Source organism: Lonchura striata, chromosome 8, assembly GCF_050655825.1.
Source record: "Lonchura striata isolate lonStrDom1 chromosome 8, ASM5065582v1, whole genome shotgun sequence".
Classification (NCBI taxonomy): Eukaryota; Metazoa; Chordata; class Aves; order Passeriformes; family Estrildidae; genus Lonchura; species Lonchura striata.
The window spans coordinates 15,684,034-15,704,207 of record NC_140710.1 but is presented as its reverse complement, the minus strand read 5'-3'; the positions used below and the strand labels follow the sequence as shown (position 1 = coordinate 15,704,207).

The 20,174-nt window shown below is 36.3% G+C and overlaps 1 protein-coding gene across 34 annotated transcripts in view; it reads left to right on the top strand.

The window, feature by feature from the left end:
• LOC110468626 (uncharacterized) overlaps positions 1-20,174 on the top strand; it is a 511,599-nt gene that overhangs the window by 45,835 nt on the left and 445,590 nt on the right. The gene's annotated exons all lie outside the window — the stretch shown is intronic.

Here is a 20,174-nt window from a genome sequence, read left to right as displayed (position 1 = left end):
ATTCCCATTTATTTGATGGGAGTTCTGCCTGAATGCAGTTTGAACTCTTGTGTTACTAAAGCCATTTTTTGACACTCCAGTTGGACTGTTGTAACTAGGGAGAAGTTAATTCAGTGAGAGAAATGTGTATTGCAAATTTTGCCACATTTATCAGAAGAAAACTATTTTCTTACTGCTGGATTTCCTTAGTGATGTAGATTTAAGTTTACTTCATAACACATGGAGTAGCTGATACATAGTTTAATGCCAATATTAAATAAATTCTGTACTGTTGCTTATTTTGCTTCCTATGAGTGTGATTAAAGAGATGGTACAAATCTTCAAAAAATCTTCATTTTATGAGATATGCACCACTGTGAATTATTTTATAACCATTCTATATTTTTTTTAAGTACTGTGTAACATGGTATTTCTTTGCTGTATTGTGAGTTTTGGTCATTGTTTTACAAAATCAATGAGGATGACTTTCAATACTTGAATAGGGTACAGCTATTGACCAGGTGTTTAGGCATGTGTTTGAACTGCTGGTCAAAACCTAATGATAACCTAATAATCTTATGTGGCTCAAACTTCTAGAATTTGGAAGTCAATTTTTAATAAATATTTTAAGATTAAGGTTACTGTTTTAACACAATACACACCTCCTGCACATTGGTTTGCAGGATCTAATGGAGACCTGAGCTTGTTGTAATATTTTGTGGTAGTGCTGCACTTACTTGTATGAATCTAGATACGGCAGTATCTGAACAGAACTGGGTTTTGAGGTGAAAGAGAATCTTAAGGTGCAAAATTTCATAATTTTGTGAATAGTGAATGAGAGTTTGTGAACTACTCTTCAGCAGTGCAATGTCTTTAAACAGGTAGGGGGCAGGGATTAGGATTGATTGTTAGAGACTTTAGACACATTGCAGACAATGCATCAGAGTTCCAAGCACACTTCACCTACAGGACTGGGTATGATTTCATTGGAAACATCTTCCCCACACGTTTTGTGTCTGAATGAAGAAAATGATCTGAGTGTGGGTTTGAGCATGTACTATTGGGAAACATCTGATTACTCCAGCTATAGCCTAACTTTAATTACTGTGATGGTTTGTATTATGTTGCTTAAAAAAGTACTTTAATTTCAGAAAACATTGAACTGGCTTTACCTCTATCAGTACTATATGTTGCTTTTTGAAACTAGAAATGTTTAAGAATTTCTGAAAATTCATGTCACTTGTACTAGGCTGTCACACTGGCTCTGTTCTGTAGCAGCAGAATGCTAAGTCAAGCATGCAAACCTGAGCCATGAGATGACACCAAGTACAAATCTGTATGAAGGACTGGGGAAAGAGCACAATGTGAGATACTTGAGGTGATTGACAGGAAGTCCTCTTGGGTAGCATTTGCCTTTCCCCCCACATTTACACACTAACATTAAAAGTATTGATAAGATAGAGCAGAGTCCTGGATGGGTCATAAGTCCTTTCAGTATATAACAAAATACTGTAGTATGTATATCTCCATCTATTTTAGTACTGGATTTCTACAGGGAACTTAACTCAGGCCAGCTTACACCTGATAATTCCTGGACAATACTAAAGTAGAATAGATTCAAACTTGTACTATGAAGTGAAAAACCCTGTTTATCTGTTCCTTGACCGTCCATGAGCAGAGTTTATCCAGGATTAATATTTTTTGCTAAATGCATTAGTATCACTTGAATAATTCTGATATAAACTAAGTTTGGATCATCTTATTCTAACACCTCATCAGCCAGAGTAATGTGATGAAAAATGTAACTAGTCACTTTGTCTGGGAAGATTAGGAGAATACTTCTTTAAAGTGATTGGAAAACCTCTCATATGTGTGAGGAAAAGAAAACCTATTCCATTTTTACTGAAATATGCAGAGAATCTTTAAACTGCTAAAGTGGTCCATTATTAATACTGAGCAAATATGTACCAAAAAAGCACACAGAAGGTATGTAATATAAAGCGGATGCAAAATATTTCTTCAGGAGTATTACTTATTTTCTATTATATGACCCTATTTGTATCTGCTTTGTAGGCAAACCATTTTCTTTTGAAAAAAAGAATCTCAACTCATATTTCACATAATTTCTGCTACAATGAAAAGAATGTGCCTTTTAAATGCTACATGTAAGAAATTTTTTACAGCCCCCCCAAAGGATGGACTTAGATAGCTGAAGAAACTGAGGAAGAAAAAAGTAAATGTGAAAGTGCATCACTGACCCAAATGTTCACCCTATTTGGGTACTTAGTCTTTTGGTTCTGATATTACAAGCAGATTGGTACAGCCCACAGGCTAGTAACTAGGATGTAGAAATGAACCATCTCTGAAGTATTTAACATTTATGCAAACGCATAAATGTCAGAGTTAATTAGCAAAATAGGTGCAGCAACAATTTTACATCTGTAAAAGCTGTTATAAATTAATATTTTAATGATGTAATGATGTATACTAAAGCTCCTGTGAGTTTGAAAGCTATTGAAAAGTTTTTTTATGTACTCAGTGTACTACCCGCTCAGCAGTACACTGTCATTTTAGAGTAATTGCCCAGCAAACTTTTAAAATGCTGTCACAAAAAAATTGCTAAAACAGAGGTAGCTCTTTAATTTGTCTGTCACTTTTTCTGTCACTCCTACTGCACTTTATGTTGAGTGCAAGTTTAGCTGTCACATTTGAAGTTCTTCCACATATTTTTACAGATTGGGTTGAGGCCATGCTACCAATTTGTCCTACAATGTTAAGGAAAGTTTTAAATAAAAATATTTTGTACACACTTCTCTTACTTGTATATATTAATATAGAAGATTGGCAATTATTCCTCCTATAGTTGAGGGAAATTATTTTGGATTTCTAAAACAGTATGAGTGTCACGTGAGATGATGATTTCTCCATACCAAGCTGTTTCATAGGAGAATGTATGTGTGTGTGTTAAATGGTTTTTTATATATATATATAAAATACGTGATTTTTTGTATATATATAATACAGCTGCTTAAGGCTGGTCAGTAGTTGATATTCTGTCCAAGTACAGGTTCTTCAAATGAAGATTTTCTGTTCATAGAAGATAAAAAGGCTACAGTGGGCAGTTTGAGAACAACTTACTCAGACTTCAAGTGACCAGGATGCTCAGCTGGAATGCGAGAGAATGCTAAGGAAAGAACTAGAACATGCCTGTTTGCACTGTATTTTTATAGCGTTCTCTGATTTAGTCAGATAGAAAACAGTAAAGCATCTGGAAGCTTTGAATTTTCATGAGATGGGAAGACTTTTCTTCACAGTTCTAGATCCAGGAAGTTTCTTGTGCATTAGCTATTCTTGTGTGATGCTGGAGGCAAAAACATAATCCAATTTTTTGCGTATTTCCTAAAAGATTATATTTTCTGCTTGCTTTTTTACGGAGGCCCTTCCGAGCTATAAGATTCCATGTTATCTCCCAGGGCAGAGTAGAGGTATAAGGCAGCTATGTCAGACAGCGAGTTCTATGGCGAGAAATGGGGAAGAGTTGCTTTAAGGCCAAAAGCTTGTTATGCCGTCATCAGACTTCCATGGAGTTAGCACTGTATTTTGCTGGATAGTCTGAGATCATGAGCAGGAAGTAAGAGAAACTGAATCTGTTATCCTTCTTTCAAAAGGAAGTTAACTGTGGCATATATTTCAGACTCCACAATTGAAACTGAGTGTGGAATTCTGAATTGCAGCAACTTGATCAGCTAAATGCTCTTACTGTTAGAAAATGGTCTGAATACTATCCCAGCTGGAAACTGTATTAGGAGGAAACACTGAAGTTCATGATCACATGGATCACTTTTTTTTCTTACTTCTTAAAAAGACTTTTCATATTTAGTTTTCATACTTTTTGAGGGTAAAATGGTAAAGAAAAAAATACTCTTTATATGATTACTTTTTGATTTCAATGAAAGGAAGGTAGCATTTTGATTTTCAACATCATTTAATTCTCTTAAGTAACTAGTTGCAAAAATAAAAATTAATTAAAAAAATATGAAGAGCCAGGTATGATTTATGGATTTAAATGACGGAAGAAAACCCTTCTTTTAATATATAGGGTTGCTAACAGTTTACATATTTGACTGTAGGGGGAGTGAATATTCATAATAGGAAAAATTTCACAATATGAAACGGCAGTAGCTACTGACAATCTGTAGATATCAAAGAATGAGCCCTGGCACATTAATAAGCAACTTAAAAGCAGATCTACAGTCTAACATCTTAGGAGCTATAAAACTACAACTTCCACATGAGTCATATGTTTGAACTACAAACTATCTTATAAAATTTAGCTGGAACACATTTTTCTTGACACAAATGAGTATATTAATTTCCATAAGATATTATCTCTTACCATATACTTAATTCAGATTTTCTTTCTACTCCCACTAAAATAATTGCTTACAATATATTGACTTGATTTTACTGGCTAATTAGAGCAGTGGATGGAAAAAAATAGGTTCGCAGGTAATAGTGAAATTAAATATGTTAATCTGTAGCTCAGTGCACACATTTTGTATAAGCTTTAATTTGCTATATAAATTATAGTTCTGCATTTATAAAATTCCCTTGAAAGAATGTCCCATTTTTTGAATACTAATACCATAGGGAAACAAATATACAAAGCTTTTAGCTATAGGCTATATTTGCATAAATTAAGACAACTAGTTAGTCTGACTATCCAACTGCAGATACATTTTCAAAAGATATACTACAAAGAGTTGGTAGGACTCTGTGTATTTAAGATTTTCATTCAGTTAGCAATGTAGCAGCCCTTCATAATAGGCAAGTACATTTTGAACAATGAGGCATAAATAATATAATAAATAGGCTGTGGTTTATCAGCTAGAGCACAGAAAAATGATTTCAAAAGGCTCTGAACTAATTTCTCTGTGAGCTGGTAGCAAATACCTCCACTACTGGTCTGCTTTACAAGTTTATTCTAGTAAAAGCTGGTATGACTCTCAGTGTAGCTGCACAGTGCAGTGTGTGTATTTTGTGACATGATTGCAGTGACATGTGCTATTCTCCACACAGATTTTGGTAACCTTAGCTAAAAGACTGGTAGTTTCAGCCTTTTAAGAAAAAATCCTCACTGTTTAGAAAACCCTCTGTCCATGTGAATTTAGTTAAGAGTCACTAATGGTAGAGAGAAGGCAATTAGAAAATTTGTGATGCAGAGTATGTCCCAATTTCTGCTTCCAGTGCTTTATTAAGAAGGACAAAGGCATATGTATGGCAATATATTTTTATGCTTCTTTCATAGTCAGGGTGGTCAAAATATTCTCTCTTGTTTAGGCAATGGCAATAAATTGGGATCAAATCCTCAAATGTGTACAAGAACCTAAATAATTTCTGTATCTGGCTCAGGAACAGTATCTCTACTGGAGTTATACAGACACGTTGTGGAATGCATAGGAAACATTGCATGATATTCAAAATGCATCCCAGGGAATGTTTATTTTGAAGCAGCATCCCAATTCATTTTTATTTCCTTTGGCTCTGTATCAGTAATCAAGATCTTGTATGCTCTAGACAGAAGAAAGCATCACTGGTCAGAAAGTTTTTCTTGAGTCTGTGACTTAGACATTTAACAGTGTTAGAGTATTAACATTTCAGCTATATTTTATTGCTTCCTTTACCATCTTAAGAGGCAGCAGTATGCTCTGAGTCTTCCTACTAGCTTTACAGTAGAACAGAAAACTCAGAGTTAATTTAACCTTCAGACTGTCAAAGTAAAATAAACATTTTTTAAAATGAAAATAGCTAGTTGGGAATAGTTCACAGTGAAGAACTTCATTTTTTATTCATTCTATTCATACAAGGTGAAGATCATACAAGTGAATACCTAATATTGTTTCTCTGAGGGAGTGTCATTGAAAGTATCACCTAGAATTAAATGGTTTGATGATGCTGAACAAGCCAGAGAAAATTGCCCCAGAATGTTTTTTAGTGGTACTACTATTCTTGGGTGAAGATTTTCCCCTTGGATTTTCTTCATTGTGTATCATGCTGTTTATGCAATTAAATAGTGAATTTAATATTCTGGCAAAATAATCCTTAAACATCAGCTTTCCAATAAGATTATTTTGATTGTCCCTTGCTCCTTGCTGTTATATGGAAGTTAGTATAGCGCGACAACAAATCTCCTTTACTAAAAGAAAAAAGCACATTGCATAACCAAATGTCACCAACTATGACTAAATATGTGACACTATGAGCCCTAGTTATGAGAACTGGTAGAAGAAATATAGTCTCTAGTGATACTTTCATCAGTCTTTAAGCCAGGTTGGAAGTTTATGTGACACCTTTATATCTTCCTTCTCCATTACTAATCTAGGAACAGCTACAGACTAGCAAATAAAAAGGAGCATCTAAAATATTAAAATTGCCACAAAACTCAGCTTAGGCAATGTAATGGTGTAAGGTTTGAAGACAAATCTCCCACAGAAAGAAATCCAATTCAAAAGTATGACAGAAGTCACATCAGCTGGCTAATTCTGAATTTTAATTTTTTTTATTTTCTTTTTTTTTTTTTTTTTTAATATGAGAGAACACTTAGCTGAAGTTTACAGTCTCTAGGGCCAGTTAATTGTATATGATGGAAGACCATAGTACAGAATTTCAAGATGCACTTGATGAAAAAAACCCAGCTGGAATGGTAACAGAAACCTTGTTTCACAGTAAGTGCATTGACAGGTTAACTGTGACTATAGAGGGAAACATGGCAGCTGAATGATAAAGGGAGTGCAAAAAGTCTAGCACAGCTTCCCAGATTGACTCAGCCTATGAAGATATTGGCCAGATTTACTGTGAGGCTCTGCAGATAAAACCCACCAACTCCACTTAGGAACAGCAGAAATCAGGGGTGAAGGAAGAATGAGCCTTAATCCTTTCCTCCCATTGCAATGAGAGCTCATCCAGTCTGTACTAAGAGCAATGTAATTTTGCTTCTGCCTGAAAACTGTCAGCTAAGACCAAGTGAAACTTAAAATGGAACAATTTCCTGCAAGAGTTGCTAAATTCTATCAGTCTTTCTTTGGAACTCTGGGGGACAAAAACATGGATATGCTGAAGATCTGTATTTTAGGATGCTGTCTGGATAGAGTCTATGTAGATGTGGTACTGGAATGTTTTATGGAGTAGAACATGGGATTCATAGGCATTCTAAGAATGGGAAAGGAAAAAATCTTTAATAAGAGCTGTTACTGCTTTTATAAATCATAAGTTTATCCAGATATTGCACAGGCTCAGGATCTCTGAATTATGTTTCGTTGAGGTGAGAACTTAAGTACATTTTTAAACAATATTTTGGATGGAAAAGCAAAGAATTAACAACACATTTATTTCTCTTCAAAGATTGAAAATACCTGAACTAAAACATGCAGAGAATAGCAAACTAGAATATTTTTTCTGACCAAAAGTGCCGTAGGGCATCAAAAACAGTCACAACATTTGCATCTGATACAGAATCCTTTTAATTAGTCAACAAAGATCAGGTCTTAAGTCAAATAATCCAAATCATTAGACTGGACTAGACCAAATCTAATTATTCCCAGTCCTACTGTCAGACAAAGATGTTTTGATAATGACTCCTAACAGTGTAACAGTGATAACCCTCAAAAAAAGGAGGAAATAAAAGATGATTCTTCAAAATAAAATCAGATTTATAGCAACATGTATTATCATCTGAGAACTGCAAGTACTACTTCAATCAATCAAATGTCTGCTTTTTGAGTGTTAAAATCTGTGACTACTATCCTACTGAACTTCTCCATGTCTTCTTATTTTAAGGGATATTGTCAAAGCCTATTGACACAGTTTTCAAACTTTCCACATTACAAGGCACGTCACTGCATTTAGCCTCTGCTGCACTCTTTTTTCACACACTTTGACACTCACTTGTACTGTTGAACACATTTTACACAAAATAATGAATTGTGATACTGAGGCTACAGAAGTAATTGTGAACCTGTCACACATTACATCCCACCTTTGGGCTTTGGTTGAAAGAGAAGTCTGTCTGGTAGTGGGGAAATACCGAATGGATAGAATCTTGCCTTTAATTCACTATTTCATTCAAGCTTTTTAAAAATAGAAATTGGAATGGATATCTGCCTTTTTTCTGAAACTCCCACTTGTGCTTTACAGTTCACATGGAATAAGGTTTTTCTGGTGACACTTGTTTTTGAAAAATATACTAAACTCCTATGTTTTGGGGTTTTAAAAAATTTGGAAAATGTATTAGTTAAAAGAATTGGAAATATTTTTTTAAACCCAACAAAACAAACCATGTAGTAGTAATTATGCTAAGTACCATCAGTATGGTGAGATACATGCAAATACTTCAGTTATGACTGTGCTACAGAAATTCTGGAGTACATGATATTTGAATAATGAACATGTAGTACTCTGATTTAGCTGCTAGCAAATGTATATTTTAAAAATCAAAATTTTGCCAAATAAACATAAGAAAATTTTTCAAGTGATCAAACAATTTTTTATAACAATTGTTTTAAGTTAAACATCACCTAAACTTTACCTGAAAACTGATCTAAAACCCGAATAATTACAATTCTGTTTGAGTCCTTACATGCCAAGTGATAATTGAAGTCTAAATACTTAGCTGTTAAGAATTCCATTAAACCCTCCTTATGTTTGGTTGGATCAAACCATTAAACTTTCCTTTTGGTTTTGGTTTTCCCATCTTTCTGTGATTATGATAAATGGTATACCTATATGTCTGGATTCTATACAAAGCAGAATTGTTCAGAGTGATTAATATTTTTGCCTAGATATTTTATTGTGAAAATACAATTAATTTCCATTTAGTTACCATTGCAACCTAACTGTATAGTAGAGCTATTTGAGATTATATTTCATCAGAAAACATTTATCACTGATGAGAAAGTATTGAATATGCTAGTTTTGAATATTTTTTTTTACTAATTTCTAGTCTGGACTGTGGTAGAAAGCTTGGAGATGTGCTAGCCACAGAGAAATGCAGGTTCCACTATCAACTCTTATGACTGTTTGAGCAAAAGATTATCAACAAGTTCCCTTTCAGAATCACCACTGATCTTTGGAATATGATTTTGGCCCAGGAATGACTGATGATGTTTAAAACAACCTCGGCTCCTGAATGAGTCTTTAGTTTAGAACAAGGATGAAAATATACTTTTGCCTGCCATCTGGGACACACACTTAAGCCCTTTATCCCATATCCTCTGTGAATGCTCTGAGCACTTGGTGTTGATTTTCAGTGCCTGTGATCTCTTTCCTTCTTTTACTAAGTATCACTCAAGGCAGTCATGGCATAATCAGTTCTGCTACCGAACCTGACCTGTAACATCCTACAGAGTGCAACTCCTGTCCTTCTCCACATGGAATACAGCAATCCATATCATGAAAATGACAACACCAATTTTTATTTTCTTGTCATTGTGGCTTTTTCATTATTTCACATCTTGGCAGTCATCACATCCTTTTGTTGACTCAGAATTTCATCAAGTTATCAAGTTGAGAATAGAAATAAGATGAACTGGAAGTCTTCCATCGGCTGCTTTGACACCAGTTTGAATGTAGCTCAAGTTGTGAGTGACCTTAATGTCTCCTTTAAACTCCGAGTTCATTATAATAACTATCTTTGACCCCAAACACATCACATCTATCAGAAATCGAATCCAAAGTTATATTCACACATTTTTTTTAATGCAGTCTCCATTATTAGTGGCATCTTTGACTCCTACATTTACAAACCCCTCGGACTCAGGATCCTGAGTCCTGTTCCATGGTTGTTGTACTGTTCAGTGGGAAGACTCTTGGTTAATACAAAATTGGTTGATGTGTCTCTGTTCTCCCTTTGGTTCTTGCCTGTTATGTGTTTATATGCAGCCAAAAGGAGGATCCATAGGTTCTGTGACAAAGTTGCTGAATTTGTAACACTTCTAAGGCTGCCCTGACTTACTTGAGTATTAGAAGAAAATAAAAAAGGATAGAATTAAAAGCTATCTTCCTAGCTGCAAAATATAGATTTGTGTTGTGTATAGTGGGATCTGTCCCTATTTCCCTAATGAAACAATTCCCTATATGCCTAATAAAACAATCAAACCTTTTTCTTTCTTGCCATGCAGGTCTGCAGGTATCCAACAAGCTCCTGAAACAATTGCTCATTCGAGTTTGAATGGCTTAACTGCTTTTGTATGTACTGAATGCAATTTACACATAATGTCTTCATATTAATTATGATCTATCAAACTGTATTTCAGGTGTATATAGTACTGTACATAGATTTAATAACTAGGTTTAAACAATTGTTTCGTATCAATGCAAAAGGGAAGATGAAGGGGATATACTTCCCACAAAGGGCAGGGAGTCTTTGTGTTTAAGGGAGTGAGGTGGTGTTTTTTAACTTAATTAAATAGATGCAACTGCATCTTAAAAGGACTATAAACAAGAGAAAATGATGGGGTTTTTTTTTGTTTTTCACTAGACTGATATAAAAGATTTCTCCTAGTCTAGTACTGGAGTTTGCTTTCTGTAATTAAATACATGTCCTTTACTTCAAACAAATTCTAGTTGTTAAGGTGGATTGATCCATAATTTGAGTAAAAGAGTTTGTGCAATTAAAATAGAGAGTATCTTGTACTTTAGCTATAAAGCACTTAAGTATTACATGCAGTGAAAAGTTCTCATTCAATGAAATTCTTTAATGGTCTGACAGATGACTTGTTTCAGGCAACTGCATAGTAAACTGTATCTACAGATTAACAGTTTGGGGCTTGATCCTATAAATAGTCCTATGAGTGATCCCACTGAAGTAATGTCTTCCTAAATGATTATTTGTAAATACTGTAAAAGAGTGTAGTGGCTGTATTCTAAAAAGATACTGCTTTTTGGAATACTTTCCTGCTTCCAGTGCATAGTATCCACTGCCAGCCTATGCATCAGCTTCAGGAACAGCATAACTGCTTTCTCAATTTCTTTTTTTCTTCTTCAGTCTGTGAAAAATTCCAGTCTTGTGAAAAGCACTAATTGATGCCAGTGAAATCTATGGAGTTGAACCCTCGTGGGAGTAGTTAAATCAGGGTAAACTGAGTAGTATATTTGAAAGTAGTATTTTATGCCTACCAACACTCAAGCCAGATAGCAACATGGCCAACAGTTTGTACTTGTGGTACTTATTCTTCATCTGTGAAAAGCAGAGATTGGTGTGTGAAGTGTTGGGTGATGCATTGTCTCATGAAGGGTTCCATCAGTGCAAAGGTTCGATGGTACACAAATGGCAAAGCTTATTCTTAGAAATAAACGTGTGCTGGTAGGACTGACAGGCTGCGCTGAAACTGCGGGTGCTCAGTGGCCGGAGCTAGACTTTGTCCAGTCTTGAAGGGCCCCACCAGGCAGTGGCACCTCGGGCCCTTGTCCTGGGCGGCTGTAAACTGCGTTTTCTAGGAGAGGCCTTGGGCTTGCGGGAAGGTCGCTGCTAGGACGCCCTGGTTTGCTCAAGGCAGGCTGAAGGGCAAAGCTTTGCCCTGGCCCAAGCGCGGCGCAGAGCGGGCGGCTCCCGGCAGGGGCGGCGCAGCCTCGGGCCCCCGTCTGGCCGCCCCGGCGGACAAGGGGCGCACAGGCGTTGCCGTTCGCTCCGCGGCCGCGCGGCTGGGAGGCAGCCCCGGCCCCGCCGCTGCCCCCGGGGCTGCCTCGGGCTCGGCGGAGCCGGCTGCAGGCGGCCCCGCTCCGCAGGCCGCCCGCGGGGAGCGCTGGCGCTGCCCCCGAGTGTGAGGCGGGGACGGGACCCGGGACCCGGGACCCGGCGGCGGGGCAGGGCCGGGGCCAGGCTGCCGCCTGCTGCCGCCGCCGCGCGGGTAATCACGCGTCCCCCCTCACTGCTGATTTGCAAGAGCAGATTAATCAGAGCGCGGCTTGATGAAATTTGCTGTTATTGTGCCCATTTTTAGAAACATCTTTTATTATCTTCATTATTCATTTACAGGGGACCGGCATCAATTATGCAAATGAGTTCACAGACTTTGCAGATTACTTCATTTGCCGCTATTGTTTGTGGAAATTTAATTATTAAATATTATTAAGCTTGCGTTTTCTTCAATTTTCCGAGGCTTAGTTTCATTTGATTTTTCCTCCAGCTGCTCTCGTTTCCTTTCAGTGCCAAAACAGCTCCTCATCAAAGCAGCTCTGGCATGTGAAGACCAAATAAAATCTCCTCAATTTAATAATTTTGATGTTAGTCCCTTGTTCTCAGCTGCTTGCTCAAAGCAATGCAGAGAGAAACGCAGAGCACATTCAATTTAATGAGTAGAAATTGAATTCAAGTTTGTTCGGAATTGACTTCAATTAAGCAGAGTCTTAATGATAAATTAATCTCTTTTCTTTATTCCCTAGAATTTGTTTTTCAAAGTAGGAAATTGGACTACATTGAAAGACCAAATAAAGAATACCAATTTTAACTAGATTATGGAACCGATAGCAAAATTTAATTCTTTATAGTAACGCACTTGGACAAATAGCATTCACTCTATGGCATGTATTATAATTTATATTCATTGTTACCACTCACACTTTCATGGCATGGATAAAATGGCAGTTGAATTAAATATGGGCCTGTAATAGACTTCAGAGTTTTAATCTTTATTAAGAAACTCTAATTGAATGCATAATTAGCTTTTCAGGGTCTAGGAAACTAGGTTTAATATCTATGTGGGCTGAAAACATAGATCAGGCATTTTTTTAAAGAGCATTTTTCATGAGTTTATTTTTTAGGAGAAATTATCTTGTAACATGGCTTGTATAATAAGCTACATTTTAACTTCATTGCAAGAAGCTATGTCTAGAGGAGTGGTAACAAGTTCTTTTGTGTTCTAAATGTCCAAAGACAGCTCTTGCATTCTGGATTGATGGTGGGTAGTGCAAACTTCTTTCATTAGAACAAGTAGCTTGTGCCTGTCTCCTTTGAAACACATAGGCCAAACAAGTCAATGCTTTTGAATAGCAGTGGGCCTTTTTTCTTCTGTGCTACAGTTCTACCGTGCTGTAGTATCTTAGTTATTTTCTTCTATGTTATTCTTGTGGTATGACTGCCATATGCTCTATTTTTTTGCTATTTCAGAGAGCAAGCCGTTTTTTCCAGAGTGGGGAGTAATTTTGGGTGCCCGCTCTAGGTTTTCAAAGGTGATCAAGCATCATTATGATGTCTTGAGCTGGCCATCTCATGCCACTCATAATTTATGAAACTTTGATTCTTTTACCTTTCTCCTCAGTGGAAAAACCGCACTATTTTACTGTGTATGATTAAACGGATAAAAATATAATTAGATAGGGGTTCTTCAAACCAAGTTCTGTCTCTTATGTACTTATATTTATGTATAAATGAAAAAAATATCCACTCATAGTACTAGCATTTTAGAACTATTATGCAAACATTCTATCCAGTGATGTCTCAGGTATGGAAGGATTTTTTACTAAGATTAATTACAGATGCAGGAGGGGTCAAATTCTGTGCTTTTAGTTTTCAGTGAAGAGAAACATTCAGTTTTCAGCTGAGCTACATTCAGGTTTCTGCTTTACCTGCATTTAAAATCTGTGGTTCCCAGGCACTGGGAAATATAAAGCAAATGTATATATTGCTTTTTAAATAAGAAGTAATAAATTGAACAATTTCCCTTAGACACTTTTTACAATCTGCCCTGGACTTGTGAGCACCTCCCACTGCGTGTCCAGCACTGGTATGTTTCTCTTTTCCTAGAATTTTCTGTTATATTTTCTTGGTGTAAAGGACCAAGGGCCTGCTAACAGACTCTTTGCACTGCACACAATTGAAAATATTTATTAATACAACACATTTATTTTTACAGATCAGGGAGATTAAGTTTTACTGCTTTAAGGATACCCATGTTCCAAAGATTTGCTTCAGTTTTCTGAATGTGTTTTTCAGTAAATAGCCATTTGGAAGCGGGAACCAGCTTTCTGTGGAAATGCTAAAGGAAGTTTTGTTAGTCTTAACTTTGCGTATGTTTTGGGGATATGGTTTAGTGGTGAACGTGGTGGTTCTGGGTTAACAGTTCTGGGTTAATACAATAATCTTAGAGCTCTTTTCTGACCTCAACGATTCCATGATTTTGTACTTCAGAACTGCAGTTACTTAGAAACAGATGAAATAAATGTTTTTACAACAAATTGCAGTTCATACATACCTGTGTTATTCCATGTAGAAATCAGTCCCTCTGTTCCAGTAGACATAGACCAGATTTATAAAACCATTAAGGTGCTCAGAGTCACAGAAAGCCTTGTAGAGGTGAGAGATGTCAAAACTCCATGAATCTTTGCAGCCTACATGTCCAATGGAGCCTGGGTTTAGGGATGACATTGTAGGCGTCACACACCCATGTGTTCCAACAATTGATTACATAATAAAACTTCTACAAAGAAGTCATTGAGATAGTGTTCCTGTTAGAAACAACTGTACTATAATAGCACTGTGGTACTCCATATTCCCTTGTATATCACTGATCCTCTTATCAATTTCTTCAGTGCAAAAGCATTAAAGACTTTTATTGCATATAGATCTTGCAAGTTCACTTTAAGGTCTGACCATTAAACCAAGCTGTTTCCATCTATTTGTCATCATTTACAGTAATGGTTCTCTAGTTTGGTGCCTGCCTTCTGCAGTCCCAGTGTTCTCTGATTAGACTCCTGTGGACACCTGTGCAGATCACACTGCTATCTTTTCCTTTCATCTGGAAAAGCCCTACAGGGCCCTATACGTGGTACAGTGAAACAGTTTCTCAAAGTTACTTGTCTTATGTACAAAGGAAGACCATGTCAAAACAACTTTTTTAAAAAAACCTTAAAATTTCTTTCCCCCTTTCACAACTGAATCCAATCTTGGTTAGCATGTCTCTGCTGTTGCCTGGTACATTTTCTCAGGAAATTTGGCTTTTCTGAATCTCTATCAGGCAGAAATGGGATGGCTCCATAAGCAAAATTCAACCAAAGCAGTAAGTTTCTTGGAAAGGAAATAGTGGGTATATTTGTGTCTGATCCACAGAAATACTGTGCATGTATTAATATGCATTTTAAAACAGAAAAGTGAATGTTTTTACAAGAGACATTTGTGTCAATTTTGTCTGTGCTAGGGAGTGTAGTTACTAGCAGATTATCTAGCCTGGCTGGAAGCTCAAGCTCCCAAATTCTCAGAGATGGGTAGGGCAATATATTGTAAAAGGAAATAAGTTGTTTCTACAAGCAAGATGAAAGGGGAAGGAAAGATCACCTTCCTTAAATTATCTTTTACTGAGATGGAAGAGCTCTGGTTTGTTAGTATTTACACAACTACAGTGAAAATAATTCCCTGCTCATGACAGGACTATAGTGATTTTATATTCTGAGTTTATTTTCTGGAGATTTCAAAATAATACATTTCTTATGATCAAGATTTTGCAGTTTTTAAAATAATTTCCTAATAGGCAGTATTGTTTTCAGTGCTGCTCTTTTCTACTTCATTTTACTGCACACTCTTTCAACAACCCTGATGGTAAATGCATGAGGCAAGAGTAGGGTTAAGTATTCAAAAGGTACAAAATGTCCAACTTAAAAATCCCTCTAAGAAACAACTCTTGACTACATTGCCAACTACTTTTTCTGAAATACAATTATTATATCACTTCAGATAATTCTGCATTTCGTGCTGTTGAACATTTTGTATATGCCAGAAGATCTGGCAAATCTATTATCTACTACTCCAGTCTCTATTCTGTTCTTATGGTCAGGGGCAAAGTATGGATATGCTGATCCACCAACATCTGAGTACTTTCTAGTGAATAATTCTGTAAGTCACAGCTGCTTTGCAGGTTTGTTCTACATTACAGGTATGATTATCCAAATTTCAGGCTTGGCAGATGATCTGGGTAGCTATATTTAATTAACTGTTAAGGACAGAACAAAGCTGCATTCTGGATGTACTTTTGATTTTCCAAGATGTGAGAAAACATTCTAGAATTTTTTTTCAGCTGTTTATTCACTGTTTTTGTTCCTCATGGGCTGGTCACTGTTTTTGCATAGTTTGACTATTTGTCATATTTATCAACCGGCCTAAAAAAATTGTGAGATGTGAATTGCTTTTGTAAGATACCTGTGCATGCAGCTAAGTTAACTTCAAAGTAAAATCTCATCTCAAAATTGAATTTAAGGCAGCATTGCTGCTGCTTGAAAAAAGTCTATAGTATATAGCTGGTGACTTTACCGAGAAAAGATGAGGATTTAATAACAGAAGAGTTTGCTGGTAAAGGCATACTGGACTGTTATGGCAGTGAAAAATATTATATAGAATTATAATCTGTCTCTGTGGCAGAAAAAGTATGATATTGACAAGTAAGTGATATGTAATTAGACTGTACTGTAAACTATACAGAAAAGGTGTGCAGCTAAAAAGATTTGGAGTTTCTGGTCTGCCATGTGGCATTCCAAATATAGTTTCCTGAAAAATCTTGAAGTTGAAAATTTTTTACTATGTCAAGAAAAAATATTAAATAATGAAGCTCCATTATTTGGAGTTATCCTTATCACTGCCAGAAGGCTTGGTTTCATGTGCTTCAAGGAGACCTTCCCCTTTTGTGTAAAATTTGATGCAGATTTTATTGCGAAAGACCTGTGCTTTTTGTGGAAGCTCATGTCAAACCTTCTTCAATAAGCAGCTTCCTTTATGCAGGGCTTTCTCTTGGAAGAAGTGGAAAAGGACTGTTGAGAAAGTTTTCACCGAAGGGGAACCAGGGTCTCTCTTCTCAGTTTTTGTGGGGATTGAAGTGTTGGCTAGAGATAAGAACAAAAAATCAGGCCTTTCAGCCCCAGTGAAATACTGTTTTCCAGATGGAGTGAGAGAAGTTGGACTCCTGCAGCTGTGATATTACCAGGGCTCTGTCTGTATACAGACCTTTAGATTACTGTAATTCTATTGCGGATTAAGATCATTAGCCTCTGTGTGGTTCACAAGCTGTATAAGTGTGTCCTTAGGTTCACTGTGGCTGAATTTTGCTTTCCATTCTGCCCTTCTAAACCAAAGGCAATACAATTAGTTTTACTACTGATTTCAGCAAACTTAAGCAAAAGCATTTCCCCTGAATAAAAATTTGTGGGCCACTTGGAAACACTTCTTTAACAGCACTATATAGACTAAATACACATTTTTCTCTCTTGTCCATAGCTGCATCCTGAGAAATAATTTTATTTGTAGCCCGTGTTGGAATATCCCAGTTGTATCAGTGTCACTGGAATGGAAATTTACATAATAGAAACATCCCTGTGTTCTTTAAAGTGATTACTTATCATTATTTTTTTTATCTCTGTTCTTATGGTCACTGTGCTTAAAATCACATTTCCATTGTTTGTGTTGGATGACCACATTGCAAGTTATATTTTGTTATTGCTTACTGCTGGGTTGCTAACACCTTTCCCTGGAGCATCTTCCCTGCAGGAGACAGGATGTGAGACTAAATAGCCTGTGGTTCTGATCATGTTTGGCAGTTCCTGTGATCCTAAGTTTGTGTACTGTATTGTAGCTTTGAAACTCTTGCATTAGACGGGATATGGTTGTATTGCCCCAGGGATGCAAAGCTAAAGTACCAAAGGAACAAATTAACAGGATGTCACATTAAAATGATTTTTCTACTCTAATTTAGGTAACTAGATTAATGTGAGTTCATTTAGGAATACTTAAATATAACATAATCACATCTAAATGATGTACAATATCAACAATAATTAAGGTAGAAAAATCAAATTTATGTAAAAAGGAGCCTAGACTTTCAGTGCTTGTACACCTCAAATACATCTGCTGAAAGAAAACAGAGTCAGAAAAGAACACTTTAAATTCCAAATGATGCAGTGAATGTGACTTTGACTCTTGGAGTCTTTCTCTAAGGAATTTTTAAAATCTGACGTTGTCTTCTGGCCTATTTTCCATTGCCAGGACTGGTCAAGCCCTTCAGTCCACTTGAAAACAATATAGAATTTCTGGTAATTACTAAAGCAATGTGACCACTACCTATAATAATAATAATAATAATAATAATAATTCCTGAAAATATGTATATTTTATGTATTTTTTAAAATATGTGTTCTGTGGTTCTATTTTATGAAATGTACAAATGGCACAGTACCTTTTGGCATGGATGTTTTAACTGCAGAGCAAGTTTTAAGGATGAAATGCAGAGATGGGCTAGAAGAAAAAGAATCTTTGAAGCTTGTGATGTAAGTGAAATAGACTTAATATATTATTAATAAAGTGGAAAAACTAATTTTCAAATGTTTGTTCGAAAGCAAGGAATTACATTCATTGCAATAGGTCAGGTTACCCTGAGAGTACTAGCACTATTAATTCAGCCTGGATAAACAGCAAAAATATATATTTTCATTTTCCCAGAACAGATTTCTTCTACTTTTTAATTTCCTTATAAAGAAAAAAAAATCCTGTTTATCTATCCAGGAAGAAAATTTTTCAGGGGAGTGTCAATGGTCTTTACTGTGTACCATTTCATCTTACTGCAACACAATTTAAAAAATTATTATTTGATTATTAACTGTGACTATTAAGTCACTTGAACAATGGAGAATTAAAGTGAAAACTCCAAATGAAACTTGATGCTACATGGTTTTGATGCTACATGAAAAGGAAGAATCATTCATTGACTGATGACAACCTACTGCTGGAAATAAGCATTTTTATTAAGACTTAAGGCTATTGGTGGTTATTGCATTCCATTGTACAGCTTCCTGGAAGTCTATCTAATTTTAGTAGTTCTCTTATATTGCACAGAATAAACTCAGTTTCCTGTCTGCAAACTTTCTCTCTGTAACTGAGCAATCAGTTGGCTGAAATACAAGTATTGACATGTAAGAGGAACAGACAGGTATTTAATCAAGACTCTGCTAAGATGGAAAATGAACCACTGCAGTATATTGCTCACTTCTCTGTGTAGTGCATCTTAATAGAGAATATTCACCTCTGTGCCAAAATTTTCATCATGTGAACTTTTGGATCCAGAGCTTCCAAACCCCTGTTTAATTGGTGCGGGAAATTCAACACTGAGCGTGAACATCTGAGTGATTTATAGGCTATTCAACACTACAGGGGTGATAATTTTGCAAAGGGTGAGATCATAAGCAAGCAGAGAATTTATTCTAATTAAACTATATATGTATACTGTGCCTAATACGAAAACAATCCAGAAGTAAACCAAGAGAAGTCATTATTAGATTCTGTTCCTCAGAAGCTTGTTTTGTTTGCTCTTATGCTTATCTTATGAATGCTGTTGAGAGATCTACCCTTAAAATATTTGCTAAAGAAAAATAAATTATTGCTTGAACTTTCTTAGATTGCAGCCACAAACTCTTTTAAAGGAAATGTTATGAAATAAGGAAAACTAAGACAATGGGTGAAGAAAACATGAGTCAGATTAAACAGGACAGAGTTAGAGAATGTCAAGAACAGAGACTTCTGCTGAAGCTGCCCTACTGTTCATGTGTTCTTGTCATGGTGTAACTAAGCCCCACACCCACACAGGGGAGGAAATCAGAAAAGTAATAGTCAGAAAACTCGTGGGTTGAGATAAAGACAGTTTAATAAATAAAGCAAAAGCTGTGCATACAAGCAAAGCAAAACAAGGAATTTGTTCACCTATTCCCACAGGCAGGTATTCAGCCATCTTCAGGAAAGGCCGTCTCCATCATGCAGAACGGTCACTTGAGAAGACAAAAAACCTTAACTCCAAACAGGTCCGCCTTCCTTCTTCCCCCAGATTTCCACGCTGATCATGATGTCATATGATGTGGAATATCCCTGTGATCATTTGGGATCCTGATCAACTGTCCTGGCTATGTCCAATCCCAGCTTCTTGTGCACCTCTGGTCTACTCACTAGTGGGGTGGGGTGAGAAACTGAAAAGGTCTCAATGCTGTGAAAGCCCTACTCAGCAGTAACTAAACCATCTCTGAGTTATTAATGCTGTTTTCAGCACAAATCCAAAACACAAACCCATGCAAGCTATGATGAAGAAAAATAACTACTTCAGCCCAAACCAATACAAAGTGCCAGTTTGCTGGGAGCATGGGAGCATGTGTACAGAACTCAGGATGTGTAAAACTGTCCT